The sequence below is a fragment of the Budorcas taxicolor genome, chromosome X (genome assembly GCF_023091745.1).
Source record: "Budorcas taxicolor isolate Tak-1 chromosome X, Takin1.1, whole genome shotgun sequence".
Lineage (NCBI taxonomy): Eukaryota > Metazoa > Chordata > Mammalia > Artiodactyla > Bovidae > Budorcas > Budorcas taxicolor.
This window is the reverse complement of record NC_068935.1, coordinates 78,542,746-78,556,977: the sequence shown is the minus strand read 5'-3', so window position 1 is coordinate 78,556,977 and position 14,232 is coordinate 78,542,746.

Genomic DNA, 14,232 nt, shown 5'->3' with positions numbered 1-14,232 from the left:
GAATTGAAGCCAAGGAATCTGACTCCGGAGTCCTTGCTTTGATCCAGAGATCTAAAAAAGCTATTTCCCCCCCTCTATCAGGAAGTCCACTGCCTGGCACATCTTCTGAAATTGAGGGTTTATTTCTAAGATCTCTATTTTACTCCATTGGTCTATTTGTTAATATGGCAGTAACACACAGTTTTGATTAGTGTAGCTTTGTAATGTTTTGAAATCAAGAAGTGTGAGTTCTCTACTTTTTCTTTGGGCAAATTGTTTTCCCTATTAAGGATCTCTTTCAGTTCAGTTCGGTTCAGTCGCTCAGTGGTGTCCGACTCTTCGCGACCCCATGAATCGCGGCACGCCAGGCCCTCCTGTCCATCACCAACTCCCGGAGTTCACTCAGACTCACATCCATCGAGTCAGTGATGCCATCCAGCCATCTCATCCTCTGTCGTCCCCTCCTCCTCCCGCCCCCATTCCCTCCCAGCATCAGAGTCTTTTCCAATGAGTCAACTCTTTGCATGAGGTGGCCAAAGTACTGGAGTTTCAGCTTTAGCATCATTCCTTCCAAAGAAATCCCAGTGTTGATCTCCTTCAGAATGGACTGGTTGGATCTCCTTGCAGGGATTCTACTTAAATTTTAGGACGAGTTTTTCTATTTATGTAAAGCATGCTATTGGGATTTTGATAGGGTTTGCATTGGATCTGTAGATCACTCTGGGTAGTGTGTTAGAAGAACAGATCCAGTGGAGTGTGTGTGTGTAAAAGAATTGACTCATTCAATTATAGAGGCTGGTAAGTCCGAAGATCTAGAGGGTGAGTAGGCTAGCTGGAGACCCAGAAGAGCCAGTGGTTTAGCTCTAGTCCAGGTTAGAAGGCCTAAGAACCAAACCAGTAGAGCTGATATTTCAGTTTGGGTCTAAAGGCAGGGAAAAAAAACTGATGTCCCAGGTCCAAAGGCTTTCACGCAGGAAGGATTCTCTTACATGAGGAAAGTTTGCCTTTTTGTTTTATTCAGATTATCAACTGATTAGGTAAAGCCCACCCACAGTATCGGGGGGAAATCTGTTTTACCCCATTGACTGATTTAAATGTTAATCTCGTGAAAAAGCACCCTACAGAAACACCCAGAATAATGTCTAACTAAATGTCTAGGCACTCTGTGGATTAGTCAAGCTGACACATAAAATTAACCACCTCAGATAGTATGGACTTCTTAACAGTATTTAGTTTTCCAGTCTGTGCAGACAGACGCCTTCCCATTTATTTGTGTCTTTTTCAGTTTCTTTCAGCAATGTTTTGTAGTTTGCAGTGTACAAGTTTTTTGACTCCTTGCTTGAGTTTATTCCTCAGTATTTTTTCCTTTTTTGCTGCTAATGTCGATGGAATTGTTTTCTTAATTTCCTTTTCAAATTGTTCTTTGTTAGTGTATAGTAATACAACTGAATTTTGCTTTTGTATTTTGTGTCCTACAACTTCGTTGAATTTGTTTATTAGTTCTACCAGTTGTGTGCGTGTGTGTGTGTATGGGTGTGTGTACTCTTTTGAGTTTTGCATGTACAAAATCATGCTCTCTTACAGAGTGAATTCTACTTCTTTCTGATTTGGATGCCTTTTATTTCTTTTGCTTTCCTAACAGCTCTGGCTATGACTTCCAGTTGTTGAATACTAACATGATGGTGAGAGCGGGCTTCCTTGCCTTGTTCCTTACCTTAGAAGAAGAGATTTCAGTTTTTCACCACTGAGTATGATGTTAGTTGTGGCCTTTATTATGTCGAGGTAATTTCTTTCAATCCTAGTTCTTTGACTGTTTTTTCTCCTGGAGTGTTGAATTTTTTATGGGCATCTGTAGAGATGATCATGTGATTTTTGTCCTTCATTCTGTTAGTGTGTTTTATTACAGTGATTGATTTTTATATGTTAATCTATCCTTGCAACCAAGGGATAAATCCCTTTTGACCATGACACATAGTCCTTCTAATGTGCCGTTGAATTGTTTTGCTGGTATTTTGTTGAGGATTTTTGCATCTGCATTCGTCCGGGAAAGTGGCCTGTAGTGTTCTTTTCTTTTGGTGCCTTTGATATCAGGATAATGCTGGCCTCATAAACTTAGTTTGGAAGTGTTCCCTCTTCTTCAATTTTTTGGAAGCATTTGAGAAAGATTGGTATTAATTCTTTAAATGTTTGGTGGAATTCTCCAGTGAAGCTATCAGTTCCTGATTTCGTGTGTGTGTGTGTGTGTGTGTGTGTGTGTGTGTTGGGCGGGGGTGGGGGGGTTGGGGGGGTTGGGGGGCTGGAGGGGTGGGGGGAGGTTGTCATTACCGATTCAATCTCATTACTGGTCTGTTGGGTTTTCTGTTTCTCCTTTATTCAGTTCTGGCAGATTGTGTGTTTCTAGGAATTTATTCATTTCTTCTAGGTTGTCCAATTTCTTGCCACAGTTGTTCATAATATTCTTGTGTAATCCTGGTTGTTATTGTCACATTGGTTGTAATATCCCCTCTTTTATTTATGATTTTAGTTATTTTAGTCTTTTTCTCTTAGTTAATCCAGGTAAGTATTTAAAAAAAATTCTTTGTGTATAAAGAAGTTTGCTCACAACAATGTTATTTATAAGGGCAAAAAACCCTGACTGCTACTTACATTTTCGTCACAAAAGCTACTAATATCTGTTGAAACTTTCCTATGTGCTAGGCCCTCTACATGCATTATGTCATTTAATTCTCACAGCAGCCGTGTGAGGTAGATACTAATCTTATCCCTATTTTATATAGAAGGTACAAACATGTGATAACTTGTCCAAAGTCAAACATCTAATAGGTGGTAGAATCAGGAATTAAACTCTTGCCTTTGGGTTTATATAGATACAAATCTGTGTTATACAACTCTTAGACAAGGAAGTATGTTGCCATAAAAGATATACTGCACCGTTCTAAGCAAGAACTCAAGAAATCTGCAAGTGCCTAAAAACGTTGTATTGAAACATGAATGTCCAGGATGGGTTTCTGGCAAGCAGTGAGTGCATTGGCTCTGAACCGTTTTGTGTGTGTTTTTTTTTTTTTTTTTGGTTATGGGCCTTGTGTTAGTCTGTTCGAGTTGCCAAAACCAAATACCATAGGCTGGATGGTTTAAACAAAAGACATTTACTTTCTCATAGTTCGGGATACTAGAAGTCCAAGATCAAGGTGCCAGCAAGTTCAACTTCTGGTGTAGGCACTCCTCTTGTATTGCAGTTGGCCACTTTCTCTCTGTTTCCTCACATGACATTTCTTCTGTGTGTGTATGGAGACAGAGAGAGAGAGCTCGAGAGAGATCTGGTAACCCCTCCTCTTATAAGGATGTCAGATCCTTTGGGATTAGGGCCCCACTCTTACACCTCTGTGTGTGTTGTGCTTGGTCACTCAGTTGTGTCCGACTCTTGGTGACCCCATGAACTGTAGCACATCAGGCTCCTCTGTCCATGGGAATTCTCCAGGCAAGAATACTGGAGTGGGTTGCCATGCCCTCCTCCAGGGGAACTTCCCAACACAGGGATGGAACTCAGGTGTGCTACAGTGCAGGTGGGTTTGTTACCGTCTAGCCACCAGGGAAGCCCAAGGATACTAGATTGGGTAGCATATCCCTTCTCCAGGGGTACTTCCCGACACAGAAATCAAAACCTATATCGCAGGCAGATTCTTTACCAGCTCCCTCAATTAATCCTAATTACCTCTCTAAAGGCTCCATCTCCAAATTCAGTCACATTGAGGGTTAGGGCTTTAAGATAGGCATTTGAGGGCAACACAATTCAGCCCATAATAGGACTCCTTTGAGAATCTATTGAAAGCTCTGCTTTCAGATAGGCATTTGAGGGCAACACAATTCAGCCCATAATAGGACTCCTTTGAGAATCTATTGAAAGCTCTATACGCCCTCCCAAGAAGACTGTATACATTGCCTCCCACAACTCTGCACACAATTTCAGGAAGTTCTTGGAATCCAGGTTGAGAGCCACTGTTCTAGGTCACCTTCTTCTTTTCCCAGATGGAGAAACAAGAGGTTCGGAAAGGGGAAGTGATTTTCAGTAGGTTAGGAGAGAGACAGGTCTCCTGATTTCTCATCAAGTGCTTGCCCTACCTTACTGTATCTTGTGTTAGGTCTGTTAAGTCAGCAATCCACGGTGACCCCGAAACACTAGAGATTCTGTGGCTGCAGTGAAGGGGAGTGCTTCACCTGGGATGCTCAAGTGAGTGAACAAGGCTCTAGCTATAACTGACAGTAAATGGGACAGATTTCATTGTTTCAAGTTAGTCAGGAGGTTGGGAAGAAGCTGCACCAGCTTCAACATACATCCACAAGAGTTCTGAGTGTGAGGCGATGGAGGTGCTTCTGTCCTAACAAACAGCAAAGTGGGGACTGAACACGTATAGTTGAACTGTCTGCTGGCCTTGACATGGCACTGTCCCTCTACTCTCAGATTCCTTATTTGTGTCGGGAGATGCATTAGGCATTACTGACAAGGTGGAGGCATGGCCCCAAGCCCTCTCCTCATCCCGCAGGCATGGTCCTGGGATGAAGGAGTGAGGTTTTGTGACTCTGACTTGTTCTTTCCTTTCTTCGGTTGAGTTGGCTGGAAAGAACGTTAAGGTGCTGATTGTTCTTGAGAGAAGCATGAGAAAGCACAAAGCCTTCTGCAGTTGTGCCCAGAAAATAATCTATAAAGTAACCATTGACATTTGTTCAAGGATTTTTACAAAGAATGTCCCAGGATGAGCACGTAGGCCACAGCTTGAGGCCATGGGAAGGATTGTTATCTGAGACCTGTTTGTGATGGAAATGTTTATGGCAAAGGAAGTTTGCTGAGTTTAGGGTTTAGGAATAATTAAGAATAGTTAGAAGCCTTTTTAGGAGACAGTGAGCTTAGGATACTAGGGGCAAGCAGGATTTAGAAAGATAAGAAATAAACTGAGGAATGTGGTACGCAGCCCAGACATAAGCATGAGTTGCAGTGTAATTACAAGTAAACATGATTCTGAGAGAATCACTGATTTAGGAACTCTGTTTGAAGGGCAACAATAAGAAGATAAATCTGGGGAGGGGGAACTGAAAATGTCAAACCTCTGACCTAATGCTTTTGTCAAAGTATAAAAGTATAAAATAAACGTGTAGTCCCGTACCTCGAGTCAGGGGCTACACCATCCCCGCCGACACCGCTCATCCCTTCAGGCTGATTCCCTGGCTGCTGGAGCTGGACTCTGGCACATTTGTACACCCCTCAGGAGTAGACCTGTTAGATTTCTACACGAGATTATCTAGCTCTAATATTCTGTACATCTGTGATTCTGGGGCAAGAACCATGCAGGAAAAATCAGTTGAGGCATTTGAGTCCTAGTTCAGTTCAGTTCAGTCGCTCAGTCGTGTCCGACTCTTTGCAACCCCATGAACTGCAGCACGCCAGGCCTCCCTGTCCATCCCCAACTCCCGGAGTTCACCCAAACTCATGTCCATCGAGTCGGTGATGCCATCCAGCCATCTCATCCTCTGTCATCCCCTTCCCCTGCCCCCAATCCCTCCCAGCATCAGAGTCTTTTCCAATGAGTCAACTCTTCACATGAGGTGGCCAAAGTATTGGAGTTTCAGCTTTAGCATCAGTCCTTCCAAAGAAAACCCAGGACTGATCTCCTTTAGAATGGTCCTAGAATCATGGGCGAAACAGTTTTTTTTTTTTTTTTTCAAAATGTCTTGTTATGTTGTCCAAGAATTAGCAATAAAGCATATGTAGTTTAAAGAGATGAAAAATCCCTAATAAGCACGAGAAGACCCTTTACATGCTCAGTCATTTAAGGTAAAGTCTCCACAGGAATGCTTCCTCAATTTCTCTTTCAGGTCCGTCCTTAAAAAGGGAGGTGAATTATAATAGCTGGAATTCTGAACAACAAGGTTAGAAGATGAAACAGTATTTATAATGGGAAAAGTCATGTTATCTTTACGCAGACGGGTGGCCCCAGAAAATGACTCTTGTCTCATTTCATCAATCGATGAGCATTTAAAAAGCAGATCATTCTTCCTATTGACCCTATCAATGCCACAAACCAGTGTGGAGCCTTCACTTGGGCCACACAAGACTAGAAACAAAAGCAGGGGCACTCACTGCGGGGTGGAGGCTAACATTTAAGGAAAATTCTTTCAGCTTTGCTCCCTACAAAGAACAAGGGAAGGGCTTGAAGGGCTGTGCACACCCACCTACTGCTTCTGTGCCAGTGGAAGGTGGGAGCACACCCAGTCGAGCACATCAATGGTCTCAGTTTCTGTCTGAGGAGAAAGAGGAAGAAAAGAGCTGCTGCTGCGGGGAGCAGGGGTGAAGGCTGGCGTTGAGATAGAAGTGTCGAACGGGCAAGGGAGATGCAGCCCATCCAACCACCAGCACCATCACCACCACCACCTTTATTGGCACAAATAAGCCTCCCAGTCTCAGGGGTTAACAGACTAATCACAAAGAACAGGAGGAACTCCAAAGGCATGGCCGCTGGCTCTTCCCAACACACAGCCTTAAACGATACTGCCCTCGGCTGGCCGAATCGGAGTATTACAATGCAGGGACATTGCTCCGGATTTTTGGCCTTCATTTCTGTTTCTCAGGTTCTTGGTGCTCCACCTCTGAGAGGAAGTGGATAGGGAGGGGAGAAGTCTCTGAGAAATTGTATCCAAATACATCACTTCCGTGAGTTTCAGCACAAGTTCACAGTTAAATTCTGAATGATAATGTACTACCCAAATATGGAATATTTATTAAAAACTGAGATTGATATTATAATTATGTAAGCATCACTTTATTATTTTTTGTTACAAAGGTATGAGTCCTCAAAAATATAGCTATTAATGTAGGTGAAATAAGATTACTAAGCTCAATTAGATATGTTATAAACAAAGAAAGTAACTTTGGTTCTACTTCTGGTTAGAACATAATTACAATATGCTTATACTGGATGTTATTTCCCTAAGCATTATATTTTTCTCCAGTTATACTGAAACATAACATAGATAGAGAAAAAGCCACAATATATACATGGGGTTTAATAATTGATTATCAAGTGTATACCCCTAAGTCACAGAAGGGAATAGTGTCGGCTTTCCCCAACACTCCTGAATTTTCCCTGTCTTATGTTTTAGCCCCGTTCCTTCTTCAAGGAGAATAGGCACACTCTTACTTATGTGCCATCCTTTCTTCCCTTTCCCTCAAAAATTTTATACTATATATGTATGTATGTATGTATGTATGTATGTATATATATATATATAAATGTTATGAGTTAGTGTTGACAGCCACTTACAGTTATATGAATGGAATTGTTAAATATATCTGTGTTGCATCTTGGTTTTTGAGTCAATTTTAAATTTGTAAGATTCATGCCTATTCTGTGTAGTGGTAGTTTGTATATTTTTGCTGATGAAATTGTATTTATTCACATGAAGAGGATCTCCCAGAACTTTTGGATTTGAAGCCGGCAGGGCTTAAGTTTGGGAGAGCCAGAGGGCTGTGGGAAACAGAGTCCATGCTTAAAGGGGGCATACAAAATCTCACATGCTCCAGGACCCAGGGCTGAAGCAATAATTTGAAAGGAGCCGGGGTCAGAGGCAGCTGCTGATCTTGGAGAGCCTCCCAGAGGGGCAAGAGGCAGCTGAACTCACCCTGGGGACACAGACACTGGAGGCAGCCATTTGCGGAGCTCCATCTGCCACGTGGACACTGGTGCTAGCAAGTGCCATTTTGGAATCCTCCCTCTAGCTTACTAGCACCAGTGCCCAGACCTGCCCATCAGCCTGTAGGCAATAATACCAGGACAGGACAAACTACTAGCCAGGCAGAGATGCAGCCCCACCCACAAGCAAGCCTGCTGCCTTAAGACTCCCTGGAGCTGGACCTGTCAATCAGAGGCCCCGACACACCACACTGGCCCTATACACCAGTGAGAAGGCACTAAGCCCAGGACTCCAGGGTCCTGCAGTCAGAGACCCTGGGACCTAGTTCCTTCCCACAGCAGGCCATCGCTAGCTCCAAGACCAGTTTTACCCATCAGTGGGTAAGCACCAGCCCTAGTATGTCCAGACCCAGCCTCAGCCACCGATGGCCCAAAACACAAACTCTTGGACCCCTCCAGGGCCCTGAAGCCAGAGAACCCAAGAACCAGCTCCACACACCAGCAGGCAGACAACAGCAACCGGGGTAACTCCAGCCCGGCAGCCTGCCATACCAGGAAATAGGTCACCCACCAGCAGACCCACACCAGCCCCAAGAACCACTGAGTCCCAGCACAGTGTACCAGCAAGGAGACACCAGGTCTGGGACACTTTGGAGCTCTCAGCCAGCAGCTCTGGAATCTGGCCCCACACTGCAGTGTGTGGAAGCCCCCTTTGGGACACCTAGGACCCCACAGCCAGCCATGTCAGGAACTGGCCCCACCCAACAGTGGACTGAAACCACCTCTGGGACCCCCAGGGCCCTGCAGCTAGAGACCCAGGCACAGAAACAGAGCTCCACCCACGAGTGAGCTGGCACTAGCCCCAAGACACCCTGGACCCCAAACTCAGTCAATGGCAGGACAAACCAGCCTCAAGATACCTTGGCATGTCAGCCAGCTGCCCCCAGAAACAGCCACACTCACCAGCAGGACAAGATGAACTTTGAGACACCTAGGACCCCATAGCCAGCAATGTAGGAGCTAGCCCTACCTACGTCAGCAGAAGGCTATGCTTATTCATTTGATATTGATGCATAGTGGGGTGACAAGTATGTTTTAGGCTTGCAGGATTATATAAACAATCCTTCTATATAAATAGAATTTATTGTTGTTCAGTAACTCAGTTGTGTCTGACCTTTTGCCATCCATGGACTGCAGCACGCCAGGCTTCCTGTCCTTCACCATCACCAGACCTTGCTTAGACTCATGTCCATTGAGTCAGTGATATCATCCAAACATCTGATCCTCTGTCACCCAGTTCTCCTCCTGCCTTCAATCTTTCCCAGCATCAGGGTCTTTTCCAATGGGTCAGCTCTTTGTATATATATATATACACACACATATATGTATATAAAAAATGAACTGCATGAAATGTTTGTATATTGGAAAGTAAACCCTTGTCAGTCATGTCATTTTCAAATATATTCTCCCATTCTGAAGGTTGTCTTTTCATCTTGTTTATAGTTTCCTTTGCTGTGCATAAGCTTTTAAGTTTAATTAGGTCCCACTTGCTTATTTGTGTTTTTATTTTCATTCTTCTAGGTTGTGGATGCAAAAACATATTTCTGTGATTTATGTGAAAGAGTGTTCTGCATATGAGTTTTATAGCGTCTGGTGTTACTTTTAAGTCTTAGTCCATTTTTACTTTATTTTTGTGTACAATGCTAGAGAAAGTTCTAATTTCATTCTTTTCTGTACAGCTGTTTTTCCAGCACCACTTATTGCAGAGACTGTCTTTTCTCATTTGTATATTCTTTCCTCCTTTGTCATAGATTAATTGACCATAGGTGCATGGGTTTATTTCTGGACCCTCTATCCTGTTCCATTGATCAATATTTCTGTTTTTATGCCAGTGCCAAACTGTTTTGATGATTGTACCTTTGTAGTATAGTCTGAAGTCTGGAAGCCTAATTCTTCCAGCTCCATTTTTTCTCTCTCAGGATTGCTTTGGCTATTCATGGTCTTTTGTTTCTCCATACAAAACTTTGAGATTTTTTTACTTCTAGTTCTGTGAAAAATAGCATTGGTAATTTGATAGGGATTCAATTGTATCACTAGATTGCATTGGGTAGTATAGTCATTCTGACAGTATTGATTCTCCCAATCCAAGTGATCTCAGAGAGGCAGTAGTGAGCTGTAGCTTAAAGTGAGATCTTAGTTCCCTGCCCCGGAATTGAACCTAGGTAGCCAGAATGAAAACCAGGAATCTTAGCCACTAGAGCAAAAAGAGCTAGAGGCTAGAAGCAAACTTTCCCTGGCTCTTGCCCCATTGAAAAATGTATTCCTCAAAGAGGCAAAAACTGTAAAAAGAGGTACAGAGTTTATTATTAGAGACACAGCATAACAAGTAGGAGAGCACACAGAGAAACAGTTTGTTTAGTTAAGACAGAGCAAGGCAAAGACACATGCTTGGAGAGAAAGGGTGTGGGCATCCATCCTAATAAGGATGAGTGCAGTAAAGAGACAGTTAAGTCATTTATGTAGGGCAGTCCTTCTGGGTCTTTGTTTATGTTTGGCCAATTATCTTGTTTCTTTTCCCACATCTGACCTGCCCTAGGACCCTCCCCAACATGCATGTGCAACTCTATACCACAGAGACTGCAGATTCCAGGACTGGGCCACCTCAGGCCAAACTACAGAGAGGCAGCACAGCCCCACTGATCAGCAGAAAATTGGATTAAAAATTTACTGAACATGGCCCTGCCCAGAAGAGCAAGACCTAGTTTTCCCCACATCCAGTCCCTTGTGTCATGAAGCTTGCACAAGCCTCTTATCCCCAGACATTAGAGAGCATACAGTAGAAGCGAGAGCTGCAATCCAATGTCTTACAGAATAAAAACCACAATCACAAAAATCTAACCAAAATGACCATGTGGATCACAGCCTTCTATAACTCAATAAAACTATGAGCCATGCTGTGCAGTGCCACCCAGCAAGGATGGGTCATGGTGGAGAGTTTTGACAAAACATTGTCCACTGGAGAAGGGAATGGCAAAATACTTCAGCATTCTTATCTTGGGAGCCCCATGAACAGTGTGAAAAGGCAAAAGATAAGACAGTGAAAGATGAGTCCCCCAGATCAGTAGGTGTCCAGTATGCTAACGGGTAAGAGCAGAGAAATAGCCCCAGAAAGAATAAAGAAACTTATCCAAAGCAGAAAACATGCCCAGTTATGGATGTGTGTGGTGGTAAAATAAAGTCTGATGCTATAAAGAACAATATTGCAGAGAAAACTGGAATGTTAGGTCCATGAATCAAGGTAAATTGGAAGTGTTCAAGCAGGAGATGGTAAGAGTGAACATCGACATTTTAGGAATCAGTGAACTAAAATGAACAGGAATGGCCTATTTTAATTCAGATGACCTTTATATCTACTACCGTGGCCAAGAATTCCTTAAGAAATGGAGAAGCCCTAATAGTCAACAAAAGAGTCTGAAATGCAGTTCTTGGGTGCAGTCTCAAAAAGGACAGAATGATCTCTGTTCATTTCCAAGGCAAATCATTCAGTACCACAATAATCCAAGTCTATGCCCCAACCACTGAGGCCAAATAAGCTGAAGTTCAATGGTTCTATGAAGACCTACAAGACTTTCTAGAACTAACACCAAAAAAAGTTGTCCTTTTCATCATAAGGGACAGGAATACAAAAGTAGGCAGTCAAGAGATACCTGGGTAACAGTTAAGTTTGGCCTTGGAGTACAAAAGCAGGTCAAAGGCTAACAGAGTTTTGCCAAGAGAATGTACTGGTCATAGCAAACACCTTCTTCCTGCAATGCAGGAGATGACTACACATAGACATCACCAGTTGGTCAATACTGAAATCAGATTGAATATATTCTTTGAAGCTGAAGATGGATAAATTCTATACAGTCGGCAAAAACAAGACCTGTAGCTGTTTGTGGCTTAGATAATGAGCTCCTTATTGCAAAATTCAGACTTAAATTGAGGAACGTGGGAAAACTCCTGGGCCACTCAGGTATGACCTAAATCAAATCCCTTATGATCATACTGTGGAAGTAACAAATAGATTCAAGGGATTAGAACTGATAGAGTGCCTGAAGAAGTATGGACAGAGGTTAGTAACATCATACAGGACACGGTCACCAAAATCATCCCCAAGAAAAAGATGTGCAAGAAGGCAAAATGGTTGTCTGAGGAGGCCTTCCAAAGAGCTGGGAAAAGAAGAGAAATGAAAGGCAAAGGAGAAAGGGAAAGATATACCCCCACTGAGTGCAGAGTTTCAAAGATTGGCAAGAAGAGATAATAAAGCCTTCTTAAGTGTACAGTGCAAAGAAATGGAGGAAAACAATAGAATGGTAAAGACTAGAGATCTCTTCAAGAAAATTAGAGATCCAAAGGAACCATTTCATGCAAATATGGGCACAAAATAAAGGGCAGAAACAGCAAAGACCTAACAGAAGCAGAAGATACTTAGAAAAAGTAGCAAGAATATTGGAGAAGGAAATGGCAACCCACTCCAGTACTCTTGCCTGGAGAACCCCGTGGACAGAGGAGCCTGGTGGGGTGCTGTCCATGGGGTCACACAGAGTCGGACACAACTGAAGCAACTTAGCATGCATGCATGCATTGGAGAAGGAAATGGCAACCCACTCTAGTATTCTTGCCTGGAGAATCCCAGGGACAGAGGAGCCAGGTGGGCTGCCATCTATGAGGTCGCACAGAGTTGGACACGACTGAAGTGACTTAGCAGCAGCAGCAAGAATACACAGAACTGTACGAAAAAACGTCTTGATGAACCAGATAACCACAATGGTGTGGTCACTCACCTAGAGCCAGACGTTCTGGAGTGTGAAGTCAAATGGGTCTTGGGAAGCGTTACTACAAACAAAGCTAGTGGAGGTAATGGAATTCCATCTGAACTATTTCAAATCCTAAAAGATAATGCTGTTAAAGTGCTAACACTGCACTCAGTATGCCAGCAAATGTGCAAAACTCAGCAGTAGCCAAAGGATTGGGAAAGGTCAGTTTTCATTCCAATCTCAAAGAAGGGCAATGCCGAAGAATGTTCAAACTATAATACAGTTGCACTCATTCCATATGCTAGCAAGGTAATACTCAAAATCCTTCAATTTAGCCTTCAAAAGTACATGAACCATGTATAGCAAAACCAATACAGTATTGTAAAGTAAAATAAAGTAAAAATAAAAATTAAAAAAAAAAAAAGTACATGAACCAAGAACTTCCAGATGTACAAGCTGGATTTAGAAAAGACAGGAATCAGAGATGAAATTGCCAACATCAGTTGGATCATAGTGAAAGCAAGAGAATTTCAGAAAAACATCTACTTCTGCTTCATGGACAACGCTAAAGCCTTTGACTGTGTAGATCACAACAAACTGTAGAAAATTCTTAAAGAGATGGGAACACCACACTATCTTACCTGCCTCCTGAGGAACCTGTATGCAGGTCAAGAAGCAATAGTTATAACTGTACATGGAACAACGGAATGGTTCAAAATTGGGAATACACTACCTCAAGGCTGTATATTGTCACCCTGCTTATTTAACTTATCTGCAGAGTACACCATGCGAAATGCCAGGCTGGATGAATCACAAGCTGGAATCAAGATTGCTGGGAGAAATACCAAGAATGTCAGATTATGCAGATGATACCATCCTAAAGGCAGAAAGCAAGGAGGAACTAAAAAGTCTCTTTATGAACTTGAAAGAGGAGAGTGAAAAAGCTGGCTGAAAACTCAACATTCAGAAAGCAAAGACCATTGCATCTGGTCCCATCACTTCATGGCAAATAGATGACAGAAACAAACAGTGACAAACTTTATTTTCTTAGGCTCTAAAATCACTGTGGATGGTGATTGCAGCTATGAAATTAAAAGACACCTGCTCTTTGGAAGGAAAGCTATGACAAACCTAGACAGCATGTTAAAAAGCAGAGACATTACTTTGCCAACTAAGGTCCATTTAGTCAAAGTTATGGTTTTTCCTTTGGTCATGTTGAATGTGAGAGTTGAACCATAAAGACGGCTGTGCTTCAAAGAATTGATGCTTTTGAACTGTGGTGTTGGAGAAGACTCTTGAGAGTCCCTTGGACTGCAAGGAGATCCAACCAGTCCATTCTAAAGGAGATCAGTCCTGGGTGTTCTTTGGAAGGAATGATGCTAAAGCTGAAACTCCAGTACTTTGGCCACCTCATGCGAAGAGTTGACTCATTGGAAAAGACTCTGATGCTGGGAGGGATTGAGGGCAGGAGGAGAAGGGGACGACAGAGGATGAGATGGCTGGATGGCATCACCCACTCGATGGACATGAGTTTTAGTGAACTCCGGGAGTTGGTGATGGACAGGGAGGCCTGACGTGCTGCAATTCATAGGGTCACAAAGAGTTGGATACGACTGAGCAACTGAACTGAACTGAACTACATTTCACAGAGCCAAGAACATCATTCTTAGACCTGCAGACTGGATTTTCTGGATTGATCATAAAATTTTCTTATCTTTTCTCTTCTATTATCCTCCTGATTGTCCTCATTTTTGATGCTTATGAGATATTTC